Genomic DNA, 16,647 nt, shown 5'->3' with positions numbered 1-16,647 from the left:
TAATCTCTCCATATTTATTTGATTTTATTCTTTTAAAATGTAGCTGATTCGTGTAGGTTTTATGCTTTTAAAATGTAGCTGATTTATTAGTGTGGGTTTTATACTTTTGTGATGCAAGAACTCTCACAACTTTACCTCCTAATCTTTCAGAGATAAGCCCTGTGATCTTATGCCTTTTATATATATATATTTGTCACATGTTCATATACTCCTGCATAACTTGTATAACCATATCCCTACACATATGCAGATGGAGGACCACATATATAGCCCGAAAATCACCCCCAGCATTACCCTCCAACCAATTGTCCCCCCCTATTCCACGTGTCATGAGCTCTGAACAGTTTTTCCCCCTTCATTGCATAAGCCACACCTGAGCAAGCAGCCTTGGCTAGAGCCTTTTTTGCCCCCCTATTCCTTGTGTCAAGAGCTCTGAACATTTTTTCCCCCTTCATTGCATAAGCCACACCTGAGCAAGCAGCCTTGGCTAGAGCCTATTTTGCCCAAGGTGAATTCGGTGCAAGCCCATCGGCAACCGCGACCACAGTCACACCCACACCCATACCATCCCTTACTCAAACCCCCCACCCTTTGGTCGTTCCTCCAACCACAGTCATGGTTCGCGTCTTAGGGGGGTAGTGGTGGTTGTTGTGGCAGTGGTGTCACGGATGCATCTACCCCTCCACAAGAGCGTCCACCCATACAGTGTGGCCTCCCATCTCATCGTGTCGATCTAGTCGATATTTTGGTACTAGCCCTCTCCCCAATGCAGATCAGCATCTTTACAATGTGTGGGAGGGAAGATCATTCTTGATGATGTAGGTTATGTGATGCAGAATCGTGTGAGGGAGCTATGTGGCACAGTGTCTTCCCATGACACTCTGACCAAATTCCTCCACCTCCCATTGAAGAAGAAAAAAAGAATCTGTAATCAAATCAAGAACGAGTTCAAGTCTTCCCTAGGTAGCGTGGAAGTACCTAAGAAGTGGATCTATGATCTCATGAGAGATTATATGAAACACAAGAGGTCACCCAAGCAGTGAAAACGGGGGGAGAAAAGACCTGGTTTTGCGACCAAGAGAAATGGGATGAGGAGGTGAGGAAGCATGAAGAAAACCCTCGATGATACGCGCACTCTACACGCAACAAGAGGAAGTAGTCGGCAAGGCAACTAGAGAGAATGGGGAGCTCGCACCTCGGGAGCGGTGGATGGGACTCGTTTTATGAGTATTTTGTAAGTGTCCATGCTTTCTGTAGCCTCTCGTTTGTATGTCAACTATTGTGTAGTTGTATGTTTTTATTTATGTTTTGTTTTCATGTATGCAGGAGAGGGTGGTTAGACGCCATGCTACTGAGTTGGAAGAGCATTATGCATTCAAGTATGGCACATATGCCTTGCTTGAGAGCATTGAGCAAGATGGTGGAAATGTAGATTGAGCAGCTGTGGTTTCGGTAAGTGCTTCGTGCCATATGCCAATTTGAGGTTTTGGTAAGTTTGTATATGCCAATTTGTGGGTATTGCATTGTTTTTGTAGAGAGCAATACCTGAGCCTCCCCATTGAGGCTAGCTCGCAGATTGGACACCACTTTAGCTCGCATGTTATGCACATTTTGGGAATTGAATAGATTTTTTTTGCACCCTTTTTGGGCATGTATAGTTCGCTTAGTACATATGTGGTGACTTTTTTGTATACAACATTTATCATATAAGGATTGATATTCACCAGTTTGTAACAATGTATATTTGTGGGGGTTTGTGGTTTGATATCCAGTAATGAAACTTGATTTTGTATCAATGTATCGTTGTTTGCTTCTTTAAGTCTTTAAGTTTGTGTAAAACCTCAAGTGAATACAAATGCAATAAAGTCTTTACATATTTGGCATAATGGTGCATCCAGGTACAGAACTGTACCTGGATGCACCATTATGCCAAAAAACATTTATACCTATATCCGTCTGAAAAAACATCAAAATGAAAGTCAAAAATTGTCTGCGTCCGTCCAAAAGTTGCGTCAAAAATTACTTGCGTCCATCGAAATTTGCGTCAAAAATTGTTTGTGTCCGTCAATATATAAGTCGGAATAGAAGTCAATAAACACATCAAAAACAACGTCGAAAACATTTTATTTTCGACATTTTCTCCAACGTTTATTTCGACGTTTATTGTGAAATTTATTTCGACACTCGTTTGGATGTTTCGACGGTTTTATAGCAACGCTTTCTCCAATGTGCATATAGACATGAATTTTACACAATCAATTCTTTTTCGTCACAAAAAAATGCTGGTATATGCTTGTCTTGTACTAGTGTACTAAAGAATTGATTATCTCATGAAGGAGCACTCACAAAAAGAGGCTCATCACAATGGCGTTGCTCCATCCATACATTGAGAAATTCTAGAGTGACATGAAGAATTGAATATGCACAACCCTCATATAGTGGAGTCTTTGTTGCTTCTCGTAAGAGAGCTTCATTGGGCATGACGCACTATTCCCTCTCCTCTCGTACTCAAAGAAGCTGTTGACCATGTCCTCCATTGCCATACCATCCGGTGTCATGTCCCCATCCAATGTTTTGTCCCCATCCAATGTCATGTCGTCATCAAATTCATGCGATATTTCTTTAGACGTGGCATGCATGTGATATATAGATGGATGCTCAACCAACATCCTCTCTTGGTGGAGTCTATGTTGCCTCCGTAAAATCGACCACTTGTCATTGGGTTTATGAGGCATTGACTCGATCATCCTCCCAGCCACTTGTTTCGCATCTTCATCCTTCAAGTGTAGCACATTTTTAAATTAGGCATACCTGGAGTAAGCGCATGCCATCCATTTGTGATCACCTCACCGAAGAGTGACCTCGTCGATATGGATTTGCCACACCAAAATTATCCACTTGTTTTATTGTGATCCATCGAATGCACACAATTATGTTTTTGTATCTTGCAAGGACATGGTATCTTTTCTCTCAAGCACTCGACAAGGTTCCTTGTTTGTGAGAAGGGTATCGAGTGGCTCATGTTTGCTTGAGGACGATGAGGTGGTAGCAGACTGTGGTTTTAAAAAAAGCCCTTAATTGTGAAAAAACACAAGGGTAAAAATATAAAAGCAAAAAAAACCCTTATTTTTTCTCTCGGAGTTTTTTTAAAAAATGTGGGCTATTGGTTTGGCTAATAGCCCGGCTCTGCGTTCGAAACTTTATTCCCAGTTTAGTCAACATAACCTTCTCCTCCAACCAAAGTGAACATCACAACACTCATCTCTTCACCTCTCATCACTTCGCCTCCATCTATTCACCTCCTACTCAACCCTCGGCCCGTCCCTCACCTCATGTCTTCATCCGCCATCTCCCTCTTCTCATATCCCTCCTTGGCAAGCCCTAGCTCTCCCTCACCCTCATCTCCCTCCTCTCATCCAAAGGTAATGATAATTCACTCTCTCATCTCCCTCCTCTCATCCAAAGGTAATGATAATTCACTCTCTAATCTCTTCCACAAGCTACAACACATAAAGCTAAGTTCTTTTTATTATTATGTGATTAGGATTAAGCTCTTTCTTAGCTCCATTTGTGAAGAGGCTAGGTTGCTATTGCACTTGCTTCTTCTCCACTTGCTCCTTCTCCTCTTCAAACCGTTTTTGCTTATCCTTCACTTACTAATTATAAGCTTAGCAAGATATGCCTTTATGTGTTTTTCATTATGGAAGGATATTAGAGGTGAGAAACCCTCTCCTCCACATAAGGTGAGCAAGCTTTTCTTCCTCATAAGGTGACCAACCATCTCTTGTTTTCTATTCATAAAGCTCTATGCTTCCTCTATACTAATGGATACTTGTCTCCATACTTGTACTATTCAAATGTAGGTTCTCTCACGACAAGTTATTACTTTGAGGCAATTCCCATGTCGTCATCCTCGTCTTTTTCATACACAAAGCTTCATTTTCTATGTATATGTGTTAGTAGCCGGGCATCGATTTTCAAAGCCTGTGAAAATAACACTAAATTGCCGGGCTATACCTCTATCTTCTTCACGGTGCCCACAGGATCCAGAATGGTGAGAAACCAAGTTGAAAGTATTCGTACCACATTAACATTGATAGTACAACACAGAGAATTGAGAGAGAGAGAGAGAGTTCGGGGGAATAGGTTAATTGTATATTAGATTAGATCACACAAGGTGATGGTACCACCTTACATGTTTATGTTTTTGTGCATGTTTTGTGATAATCAGACTCACTAATACGAAACCACCAGTAACGAGTTCAAGGGCGGCCGATGCGCGTTTGGTAGTAGAGAGCGTCCCTTTTCACGCTCTTGAGAGCACAGCAGCCGACACAGTAGACCACGACGAGACACAGCAGAACCGCGGTGCTGAGGAAGGCGACCTTGCGCCAGCTCTGGCTCACGTTGTGTAGGAGCCCCGCTTTGCAGGAGCTGCAGTCGAAGCAGAGCTGGGAGGGGTCGTTGCTCCAGGCGCTGCAGTCGGGATCCGCCGCTGAGGAAGTGGCGCCGGCGGGGCCCCAGGTGGATGGCGGCACGAAGGTGAGGCCGCAGACACTGGGAGGCTTGCAGCAGCCCGCCTGAAGCGATGATAGGTTGGAGTCATAGAAGGCGACGACGTTGTTGTCGTGCGGGTGGACGGAGCAGACCTGGGCATCAGCCAGGCAGCTCTTCAGCTTGGCCCAGCTGCTGGCGTCCGTCACGCGGCTCTGCAGCCAAGCGGAGAAGCCACCCACGCTGTACTGCTTGTAGTGTAGTCCGGTCACAGCGTGGGCGGCAGCCTTACTGCTGGTGACGACGAAGACGAAGACGGTGAAGGCGAGCAAGAGCAAGATGGCGGTGAACATGCAGGCGAGGTAGAGCTTGAGGAGGAGGGAGGAGCGGCAGCAGGATCCAAGGAGACCCGCTAAAGACACCAGCAGGATGATGAGGCCGATCGCGATGAGCGGCCACTGCAGGAAGCGAAGGCAGTGCTGGTGCTTGGTCGCCAGCCATATGCCGGCTCCCAGCACTGGCACGGACAGCAGCAAGTTAAGGATCACAGTCAGGTGCGTGCTCATAGCCATAGTCACAAATCGGCGGTTGTAGCGAAGAACAGATTTCAATTGAGCGGTGCAGACGATGAGATGCACTATTTAAGAACGTGCGCACGAGAAAAAGCACTTTGCCTTTCGTGGCTTTTCCGCGTTGCTTTTGCCATCTAAAAGAGCAATATCGTGACCTTAGGCTGTACGCTCTCCTTCGAACTAATTAATTTTCCAGAGAGAACAGGAGTCCCTAATAAGCACTCAAAATAATTTTTTCTGAACACGGCTAATTAATTTTCTCTGAACACGGCAAATGCTACACGTGTTTAGCCACACGTGTCGCTTGATTTCTTTCTGTAAGTCCACCTAACACGTGCTGATTCATGTGCTCGCACGTGTCAGCCCCCCCATGCGGAGTTATGTTGTCGCTCATGCCGACTGAAGTTGTCTTCGTCTTCTATACGTGGCATTTTATTTTTGCATGGACTGTGCTCGTCTCTTCGTTCTCGCCGTCTCCTCGTTTGCTATCCTTCGCTCGTCTGTTTGTGTGCTATCATGCCTCGTCCTAAAGCCTCCCTCTGTTCGACCAATGCTGGTGCCTGCTGGAGTTTGTTCCATCTCATCTTGGCAGCAGCAAAAGACGTATGCTGCTCGTTTGCTATCCCTCGCTCGTCTATTTGTGTGCCATCATGCCTCGTCCTAAACCTTCCCTCTGTTCGACCAATGCTACTGACTTCCATCTCATCTTGCCAGCAGGCGAAAGACGGCTCATGCAAAGTTAAGTTGTCTTCATTTTATTTTTTTGCATGGAGTGTGCTCGTCTCGTTTGCCATGCTCGTCTCTTCGTTCGCCGTCTGCTCGTCTGTTTGTGTGCCATCATGCCTCGTTCTAAACCCTCCCTCTGTCGACAAATGCTACTGATGAGACTACTGGAGTTTATTCCATATCATCTTGCCAACAGTGAAAGATGGCTCCTCTGAACGCATCTATCGTGGAATGGTAGTAACTTGCTCTGTCGTGGAATGGTGGTAACTCTCTGTTTTTTTTTAATTATTTAACTGTAGTAATTTCCCTATCAATTGAACTGTGGCAATTTTTGTATTCATGAACAACCCTCAACTGTGCTAATTTCGTTGAGTCGTGAACTATGCTAATTTTCTAAATTTATTAAATTTGCCTTTCTAAATATGTAGTAAATTAAATATTTTGTGGTCAGGCTACATCATACGCATGCAAATTTCTGCCTTCTGGATTCTATGCATATGCAACGTACACGTGTGTATAGATACTTTAAAGCTTTGTCACGTGTATACGACACATGCGATTGCTTACTACTGCTAACTGTACTGCCTTATTACTGTTTCACCTTCTGGATACTATGCACATTCTATATGTACATGCAACAGACATGTGTCTATACATACTGCATGTAGTTCTATCTCCACGATGTTTCTTCTTTTGTCTGTTTTTTTTCTTGAAGTATAGATTTCTTCTTCTCGTATGTTGTACGAATCATTCACCCCATACTATGCTGTGGGTTTCTTTTTCTAGACACAGCATTGCTTATTTAAGAACTTTGACCACAATAATTTTTCATTTTTCTGATTTCTGCCTTGCTTCTGTTGTGAAACCATGATGCCTCCTAGAAGAAGTCCCTTCAATAACATTACTAATATAATGAAGATAGATCGAGGCCCTTTCTCTTCATCTATGTTATGTCAACGCATGGACCCTGGTCCATCTTGTACGCCGTTATTGTGTGATGAGGCTCAACCCTCTGCATCAACTGTTCCAAGAGTTGAGTGCATTCCCGCAATGTCCAAAATCGTCACACCACCAGAAGGCTCCTTCTCGTAGTTCGCAGTCTACGTGCAGTGAACCAGAAAGCCCAGTCCTCATGTGTGCAAGTAACCCATGAAGTAGTGTACTGCTATCTTCTTTTCATGTTACTTGATAGTTTATTAGTACGTTTGCATCCTGTTTGTGTTGCAAGTTCATCTCAAGCTCCAAAAAAAAGGAAAAAAGCCAATGAAACTGTCTGTTGCCCCTCTGCCAAATGATAGGAATACAGAGTCTGAACCTTCTGTTAAGAAAATCCCTAAATTTCCATCTGTGAAAAATACTAAATTGTTCGAAGTCTCTGTGACAGTTGCTATAGGGAATAGAGATATTGATGTTCGCTTCTAGGAACCACTAGAAGAATTTGTTAGGATGGAATGCTTGAAGGGTTTATTTGCCCTTGAAAAAGGAGGTACTCTAAATCACCTCCATTTCCAGATGGTGATAACTATCATGGCTCCTTCACTTATTATTAGTATTGGTAAAATCGTCAGACGATACATAGGATGGGAATTCTATAAACCAGAAAGAGCCATAGTCATGTGCAGAGGCCTACGACAGATTCGAATGCAGACATTCAAAGGCATTGCGGTTACTACATGAAAGATCTTCACAAGGCACACTTCAAATTCTTCTCGCACAGTGTATCAGCAGAAGAAATAACTAGAGGCAGATAGCTTTACGCATTGTACGCACAGGCAGATCTTAAAAATAAAGTTTGTTTGTCTCATATTAATCTTGTTCTGAGAGCCTATGTTTTATGGACAACTATGTATCTAACAAGCTAGGTGCATCGCTTGAAAGCACGCTTCTGAAAATGGTGCGCACAAGCAAGTACTACCCTACTGCGTCCTGGATAATTCCAAAGACAGGAAACGGGATGAGCCAAAGGAGGTCGGCAGCCATTTGGAAGGTAATGAAATTGCCTCACCTAACACAATGTGTGGAAATTGATGAGATTTTCTTTGCAAAGAACCCAGGGGGTAGAGGGAGATATTTTGATCCAATGTACCAACATCCAAACAGTGGTGAAGATGAAAATCCCAAGAATGATAGAACAGATGCTGACATGCTGCTCGAGAGTCAGAACAACCCTATTATTGTAGATGATAATGATGGAGGTTCCGAAACAGAGCCAAATTACAGTCAATCCTATCTCTCTGTTTATGAGAAAACATATAACTTCAAAAAAGCTATTGTGGATGGTGAAGAGTTTGTTCCACTATCACCTTCAGTTTCTAAATATATGCGGCTTACAGAGAAAGAGGGATATTTTGTCTAATAAATTTATCTTATGTCTTTAAAAACCTCATATACTGTAACAATCTGGCTTTCCTTTCCACTTCGTTTGTAACATACTCTCATTTTTACAAAATGAAGATGGCTACTATGTACAGTGCTTTTACTATGTTGCCCTCATGAATATGATCTGCAGTTTTCAAACAATGTATTTATCAAAACTTTCTTGTATTTTTGGCTTGTCGATATAATATAAAATGCACTTCTTCAGTATTGCTTTCTTTCTTCTTTGTAAATTGTTTGTTAAATTTGTAACTTATCTTTCGACCTTATGAATTTGATAAAGAGATGTTTCGACTTATGACTGTAAGGTAAATTACGAAATTACCTTATAGCAAGACTGTTAGACTGCTTAATCTCAATCTTAAATGCCTCTACTCTTTGAAAAAAAAAATCTCTCTCAATTTAGAAAGAGGAAGACAAAAATAAAACTACACATTTTTTATATTTGTGATGAGATAAGGATTCAAAATTGAGAGAAACATATCAAAAGTGTCATTTATTGCATTTTCATGTGGATTTCCTTGGTATTCTTTTCTTTCATGTTCTAATGTTGCACAAATTTGGGATTTAGGGCTTATTTTCTTGCAAATTCTCATCTTTTAAATTGTACATTACTACAAGTTTATAAGTAGGGTTTTCTCATGATATCTAAATTACAAGTTTATAAGTAGGGTTTTCTCATGATATCTAAATTACAAGTTTATAACTAGGGCTTTAAGGTCATGCCATCCAACTGCAAGTTTATAAGTAGGGTTTTCTCATGATATCTAAATTACAAGTTTATAACTAGGGCTTTAAGGTCATGCCATCCAATTGCAAAGTTTGAAACTGTCGAAGTGCGAATTTTTTATGTTAAGCATCTCAATCTATGTAGAAGAGAACCAGTCGTATAAATCTCTGGTACAGCAATTGTTTGGCCAGTTAAAAAATGGATGTAAAAACGCATGGCACGATGGAAGAAAACCTAACTTGAGAAACCCATGTTACTAATGGTGATGATGATGAAGCAGAAATCACAGGCAAAAAATGAGATAGGAAGCGCTCAATTTTTGAAGGTTTTTGCCTATTTTCATCTAATGTCAAGTATGTTGTATATGGAATGAGTTTTGTGATTACTTCTCATCCCATCTAGTGTCAAGTATCTTGTGTGGAATGAGTCTCTGAGTGCTTCTCATTCTATGGCATGAGGACCATCTTTGCACTCTTTCTAATGGAGAGAGTCCGGCTCAATGAGACCTACACCACAGAGATTGTGCATCCCTCTCGGGGGGTGCACTACTAAGAAACCCTATGTATCACGTGTGTTCAAGGGGTATTTTAAAAACCCCTCACCTGTGACTTTTTCATGAATAAAATAAATGCTTTTTCTTTAAGAACCTATAGGTTTTGAAAAAATCGATTAAAAAAACCCCATTTATAAATGTATTTCTATAAATTTACCTTAAAATTTTGAATTAAAAAACCCCTTCATTTGAACTCACGCGATATACTTACATATTTTTAGGTGAATCCCCCTGAGGCATCCCTTCAGTGTTTCTTGCTATGCAATACATATTCATTCCTTTCCAGGTGAGTGGGAGAGGATGTCCTTGTGCATAAGAAGATGGCATGCATCCCTAAAAAATCTTATAAGCAAAGGGTCCTAAAAAAGGAACCCAACTAATCTATAATTGATTTATCTTTTTTTACACACTTCTGGGCCCTATTTGAGTTCTTTTGTGCCCACTCTTACATTTGAAAAATTAACAAATTTTAATGCTTACATAGAATCCAACATTAATGTATATACCTTCGTATCAAAAGTCTCGCGAGACCATAGTGTTTATTTAGAAGAAAATATGTAAAACACACCTAAGTCTTGTCTACTAACAGTACTTACCAGATGCATAATTCTTCATGTTTACGTGATTCCATCTGCTTATCTGCTTGGCTTCAATTCTATTCGATAGAGAAAGTGTGCGTGTGCTCAGTTTCAATTCAATACGCGAGAGAGCCTTGTATGTGTGCGAGAGAAAAAGAGAGAGAGATTATTTTGTGTATGTGTGTGCTTGTCCGTGTGTGTGTGTGTGTGTGTGTGTGTGTGTGTGTGTGTGTGAGAGAGAGAGAGAGAGAGAGAGAGAGAGAGCTGTCGTGCTAGGTATTAAAAAACAAAATAAATGTTATGGGCATTGTCCACTGTCATCCCGTCATCGTATAAGTGATGCTCGTTCATCATATACGCGACACCCGTCATCGTCGTAGAAGCAACACATATTTTTTAAATTTTTTTACATCATTTAAACTACGACTTGTTTACTGATACGATGAAAATTTAGTCACTTATGTGACGTGTTTGGCAACGCTATGAATGCTGCTTAAGCGACGCTCAACACACGATAAATGACACTATTTTGCCACCCCATAGTATTGAAAATGGACATCGCTATGGAGGGGTTTATGTTGTAGTGTCTTGAAATAAGTAGATGGCAAAGAAGCTACTAAGCACTACTAGTCGAGTAGCATGGTCAAGCAATACAAGGAGCTTAATCAAGAAGCTAAATGAGCAGAGGCTATGGGAAAATGCGGTACTGGCCTAGAAAGTGGAAGTGGAGGATGAGACCAGGGCAAAGGAAAAAGAGCTCAAAGTGGCTATTGAAGAAAGAGATTGATTGATATTATCTTCGCTTGTGATGATTTTCATGGCTTATAAAGCCATGGTGCGTTTAAGCGTGATTGAATGCCATGGCTTTATAATCCATGGCACACCATGTTGTGAAGGGCCAATAGACTCGATCGACTAGTATTCCTAAACACGTTGTGAGAGGAGCCTAGAGCTCAAAACAAACATGAAATGTCAAAACATCTAATGTATATCAGGAGGATGACATGGATCCTAAGTGGCTAAAACAACATGGCAACACGAGAGGATAAGTGCAGGTGCCAAAAAATACGAATAAAAAGTGAATGGAAGAACAAAGGAGCTAGCATAATTGTTCCAGAAGGCAGTGGGGTGGCTCGGGCCAAAAGGGGGAATTGAGATAATTTACACGGGATAGACAAGTAGACAGGAAGGAGAAGCAAGGGGAGCAAGAGTGAGTGAACTGTGGAGAGTCTACAATGAAGAAACTAGCTACAAACATAGGGCTTTTCAGTTTATGAAAGTCTCACGAAAGTTACAAAATTGGAGTACAGTATAGTTGAGGTGGAATTGGGAAAATCAGAGTGGAGAAGGTCTCACGAAAGTTACAGAATTGGAGTGCAGTATAGTTGAGGTGGAATTGGGGAAATCATAGTAGAGAAGACACAAAGGTCTAGAGAATCAGACAGGAGATGTGTCCCTAGTGATTTCTATGAAGCTACTCTGTTTTAGAGACATGGTTTCGTCCAAATTCATGTTCAATTGTTGCTGCTATCAGCGGTGTGCTGAATTGAGTCTATTTAGGGAAGGCATACAGTTTGTGATTGTAAATTCACTATGGTTTCAATAGTCGTTGGAGCCCACCTGTGAAAAACCTAAGCTTTTTAGTGTGTCTTTTTGATATGTTTGGACCCATTGTCTCAAGGTTGTTGAGACAAAGTCTGTCTTTTTTTTTCATGAAGAAAGTCGAGTGTTCAAAGCTTGAATCTGTGTTGTGTCTGATAAGAATTTGTGATATGGAGCTTGACATGTGATAATCTGATAGACTTGGTGAGATAGTACAATTATAAAGGTATGTCTGACATCTTGAGAGAGTCAAAGATGTCTCATAGTTGAAATAGTCATCTTTTGTTGAGAGAATAGAGTCAAATAGGGTCAGAAGAGTTTCAGCTACAGTGTCTAGGGATTTGGCTGTGATGAAGTAAAAGGGTTATTTTATTCTTTTTGGATTTAAAGAAAGTTATTTTGAGTTGAGTCTGACATTTAGAAGCTAGACAGAAGTCAGATGGGTTTGTGGGTAAATGGTCATTTTGGATCAGCTCTCTGAGTTCGTTGAGATCAGTTGGATGTCTATAGATTTGTATCTTTGTGTGGTTTAAGTGTTTAGTGGGTATAGAGGTGTTAGATGACTCAGAGCCAAGAAAGTCTACTCTAGTTGAGTCAGTCATTCAGCAATCAGCATCAACCGGTCAGATTAGTCAATAGTAAGTCAATTGTGGGAAGTAGAGAGTCTTTGAAGTCATATCTTCATGAAATTTTGCAGCCTAGGAGGATTCCGCAGACATAAAAGAGAGAGTTTCTAATCCAAGTAGGGCTTCTGAGTCGGTTGGTTCTGTCTTTCGAAAAAGCGAAATCAGTAACAGTCAAAACCATTTGGATTAATGTCAGTAGAAGGTCCGTAGAGCATAAGGGGATATTTGCCGTGGTTATGGGGTTGAGAGATTGAGGCTAGCTGGACCAGGAGGACAATAAGAGAGAAAGGAGGATGCATATTGGGATCAGATTCCGCGTTAGTCATCCAAGTGTTGGAATTATTTGAATTATTTGATATTTATGGATGTATTTGATCGATATCTATTTTATGTGCAAGCAAGACTGATCACCTCTAACTTGTCACATATTTTAAGCTTATATTGTGAATATGAGTGCAGATCAGTGGTGGCAGGGTGTGTGTGCGGGATGTGCATGGATCCATAGGGCTTGCATCGAGATGGAAATTTATTTACGCATGGCGCGTGACAATTATTTATGATCGGCAATGGCAGTGATATTTTATGTGCACATTAGTGTGCAACATTTTGATATACATTAGTTCTATTTCATGAGTGAACCTTAGAGCTTTTGTATTTAGGCTTATGCAAGTCCAAAATGGATATCCATATTTTTGGCAGTATGTATTTTTGGCTCTTGCTTTTTGTACAAGGAAATATATTTAAATACACCATGAAGAGGATGTGAATTATTTGACATTTATGGATTTATTTAATGGATATTTATTTCACGTGCAAAGCGAGACTAATCACCTCTAACTTGTCACATATTTTGAGCTTATATTGTGAATGTCAGTGCACATCAGTAGCAAGGTTAGTGTGCAGGATGTGCATGGATCCACCACTGGGCTTGCATCATCGATAAAATTTATTGACGCATGGCACGTGATGATTATTTATGATCGGTAATGGCAGTGATATTTTATGTGCACATTAGTGTGCAACATTCTGATATACATTAGTTCTATTTCATGAGTGAACCTTAGAGTGTTCACACTTTTGTATTTAGGCTTATGCAAGCACAAAGTGGAGATCCGTATTTTTGGCAACATGTATTTTTGGCTCTTACTTTTTGTACAAGGAAATATATTTAAATACACGACGAAGAGGAAGTAAGCCACTCTCATGGTGGGGGAGATTTAACCCATTCTTGTGTCGCATGTATGAGCTTTCATCTATTTTTTTTAGCTTGAGTATTCCTTTCAAGTTTATTTTTATAGAGGGCCAACCGTGAGCTTCCAGCACCGAGCTAGTTTATAGACAGCTAGGGTAGACTAGAGGCGATAGGGTGTCAGCGAAGGAGAGTCGATAGGTTCTAAGACGTTCAGGATCAATTCTTTGTAGTTAGCTGTCTCACTAGAGAACACTCTGGAGGTCAAGCAGACATTTTTCTATTTGGAATCTAGTGCAGGCATCTGTTCTAAACTACAATCAGAATTTGATCATTTCTAAGCCAAACTTCTAAGATAATTTTTAGTGAGTTTGTCTGTCACAGCAAGAGGTCAGAAGAGGATCAGCCAAGAGTTTGGTAAGCCCATGAAGGCTGTAAGGTTAGCCATTCGGGGAGAATGGAGCTTATTTTGGGGCCTTTTACCAAAACAAAAAATCCCTTGGACCCTCGATCAATACTACCGGGTGGAGTCAAACGATGCTTGTCTTTGACAGTACAGTGAAAGCAAAGAACACCCAAGCATGGGGCAAGGGAATCCAGACCTTGAAATAGGAGATCTAGAACTTCAGTGCATGGAAAGACCATTTGTCCCCAAGAGCAATCTCCTACCTCTCCCACACATTTGCAGAGAGAAGCCTTGCTTTGAGGCTCCGTATTTTTTTTCCTCGGAAATACACAGTCGAAAGAACCACAACCCAGGGCGAGAGGCATGGACCGACCCCAACAAAGCGAGCCCACTTCATCTCTAGATCCTAGAGCGGCTTGAGGGATTCCTTTGGCCAGAACGATACATCTTCCCTGACAATTCAGACACCCACTGGGTGAAGTATGTGGAGGCGGTGGAAGCGCATGACCACTTCAATGAAATGTGGAAAAAGAATTTCGCCAATAGCTCTCTTTTGGTCCACTCTACCATTCCACAGCCAACAGAACCCACTGAACCCAAACCAGACTTAGAAAATCTTTGCTGCTCATCAGCGCATAAAGCATGCAACAAGAAGCTAGCACAAGCTGAAAAGGAAGACAAAAAGCTAGTTGATGAAGAAAGTGCTAAAGCTCAAGAGACCAGACAAGTGCCTAAAATTTCAAGATCTTTCAGATGGCTGACCAATTTGTCCAATATGATTCGGCTCAAAGGTCTAACAGTGGGCAACCTACGACGTCTTATGATGGTCCAACTAAGGTCAAGGAGATAACCCTGGCAAGCTTGGGTGAAGACCTTAGGCCGGTGTATATTGGAGAACACCTCTCTGTAGAGGAAGAGATCGAGCTTATCCCTGTGAGGACAGAATTCTAGGACTTCTTCACTTGGAAGTACACGAACATGAAGGGTGTACCTCTAGAAGTGGTCCTGCACACTATTCCAATGGTTGATGGAGCCAGGCTAGTCAAACAACGGGCATATCCGATAAACCATAAATAATCCAAGATGGTCCGTGAACAGATCGAGAGGCATAAATAATCCAAGATGGTCCGTGAACAGATCGAGAGGCTTATTGATTTCGGATTCATCTATGAAATCAAGTATACAGAGTGGGTATCACCTATTGTGATAGTGCCCAAGAAGAACGGAAAAGTCACAGTGTGTGTTGACCTCAAAAAGGTCAATGCCACCACCATCAGGGACCACTATCCCTTACCTTTCATGGAAAACGTGCTAGAACGAGTGGCAGGAAAGGAAGCCTATAGCTTCCTTGACGGATTCTATGGATACAATTAGGTGCTGATTAACCAACATAAAACAACCTTTGCCACCAAATGGGGCACATATATGTATTGAGTCATGCCCTTCGGAGCTGACCAATGCCCCCGGAACCTTCCAACGTCTAATGTGTGCGGCTTCTTTGAAAATTTGTTGAGGTCTTCATGGATGACCTTTGTGTCAATTCCTCATGGAAGGAGCACCTTGCATATTTGCGCAAAGTGGAGGCTATACCATATCTCGTTGAACCCCCTCAAATGCCAGATTTGGGTTCGACATGGAGTAATCCTGGGACATATTATCTGTAGGCAGGGAATCTCTACTGATGAGACAACAAAGTGCGGCTCATCTTCTCTTAGAGTTGCCCACCACCCACTAACTTCAAAGGAGTCTAGCACTTTATGGGACATGTCGGCTATTATTGGTGATTCATTTTTATGTATGCTAATATTGCTTGACCTCTTTACAGACTCCTCATTGTCTTTGAGTGGACTGATGAATGCCAACGGGCCTACACTACACTCAAAAAAGCCTTAGCAAGCGCTCCAATTTTCAAATCCCCCAATTGGGACATCATCTTCCATGTCCACATCGATGCCTCAACCTTCGCCCTTTAGGATGCATGCTGGCCCAACGAGGAGAACACAAGATGGATTTCCCAATTAGTTTTGCCAACTGCCAAACCGCCAACTTAATGAAGTTGAGAGAAACTACACTACAAGCAAGAGAGAGGTATTAGCCATGGTCTACACCGTCAAGAAGTTTCACCATTACCTTCAGGTTGGCGACTAAGTTTGTTTTCTTTGTAGACCACCAAGCCCTTTTGTACTTGGTAAAACAAGCCCTATGTATGACAAGCAGAATCACTCGTCGGTGGCTGCTTATATTGCTCGAGTTTGACTTCACTGTTACAATGAGGGAAGGTTCTCAACATGTCCTCGCGAAACCACAAGTCAAGGATTCCTAATGGTGAACAGTGAGTGTGGGAGTAGATGACGATTTATGAGTCTCTACCCTATTCCAACTATGCTCGATTCCTGAATGGGGCAAGGAAGTGGCACATTTCTTAGCGAATGGTATACTTGTAGATCCCCTTGTCAACAAAGACCGCGCTCGTTGCTTAATCAAACAAGCGGCACCCTACTAGGTCATCTCGCAGGCCAACTTTATAAGTAGGGGAAAGATAAAATCCTAGGATGTTGTGTTTGGGGAGACGAATATGTCTTCCTCCTTGAACATGCTCACTTTTCCTATTGTGCTATGGAACACTTTGTAATAGATATCATTGCTCTAAGGCCCTCACGATGGTTGGGTTATGGTGGCCCACTCTAATGGTTGATGATGCAGAATACGTCAAACAGTGTGATGAGTGCCAGCGTACAACAATTCCCCACTTCAAGGACCACATGCCCTTGAAACCCATTGTGTCCTTACAACCA

The 16,647-nt window shown here is 41.7% G+C and overlaps 1 pseudogene; it reads right to left on the bottom strand.

The window, feature by feature from the left end:
• Positions 1-4,262: 4,262 nt before the first annotated feature.
• On the bottom strand, positions 4,263-5,066 carry LOC147608684 (tetraspanin-8 pseudogene; annotated as a pseudogene).
• Positions 5,067-16,647: the final 11,581 nt, after the last annotated feature.

Source organism: Cibotium barometz, chromosome 52 (genome assembly GCF_041138505.1).
Source record: "Cibotium barometz isolate CiBa-2024 chromosome 52, ASM4113850v1, whole genome shotgun sequence".
NCBI lineage: Eukaryota > Viridiplantae > Streptophyta > Polypodiopsida > Cyatheales > Cibotiaceae > Cibotium > Cibotium barometz.
The sequence above is the reverse complement of the archived record's forward strand: the minus strand, read 5'-3'. Positions and strand labels throughout refer to the sequence as shown.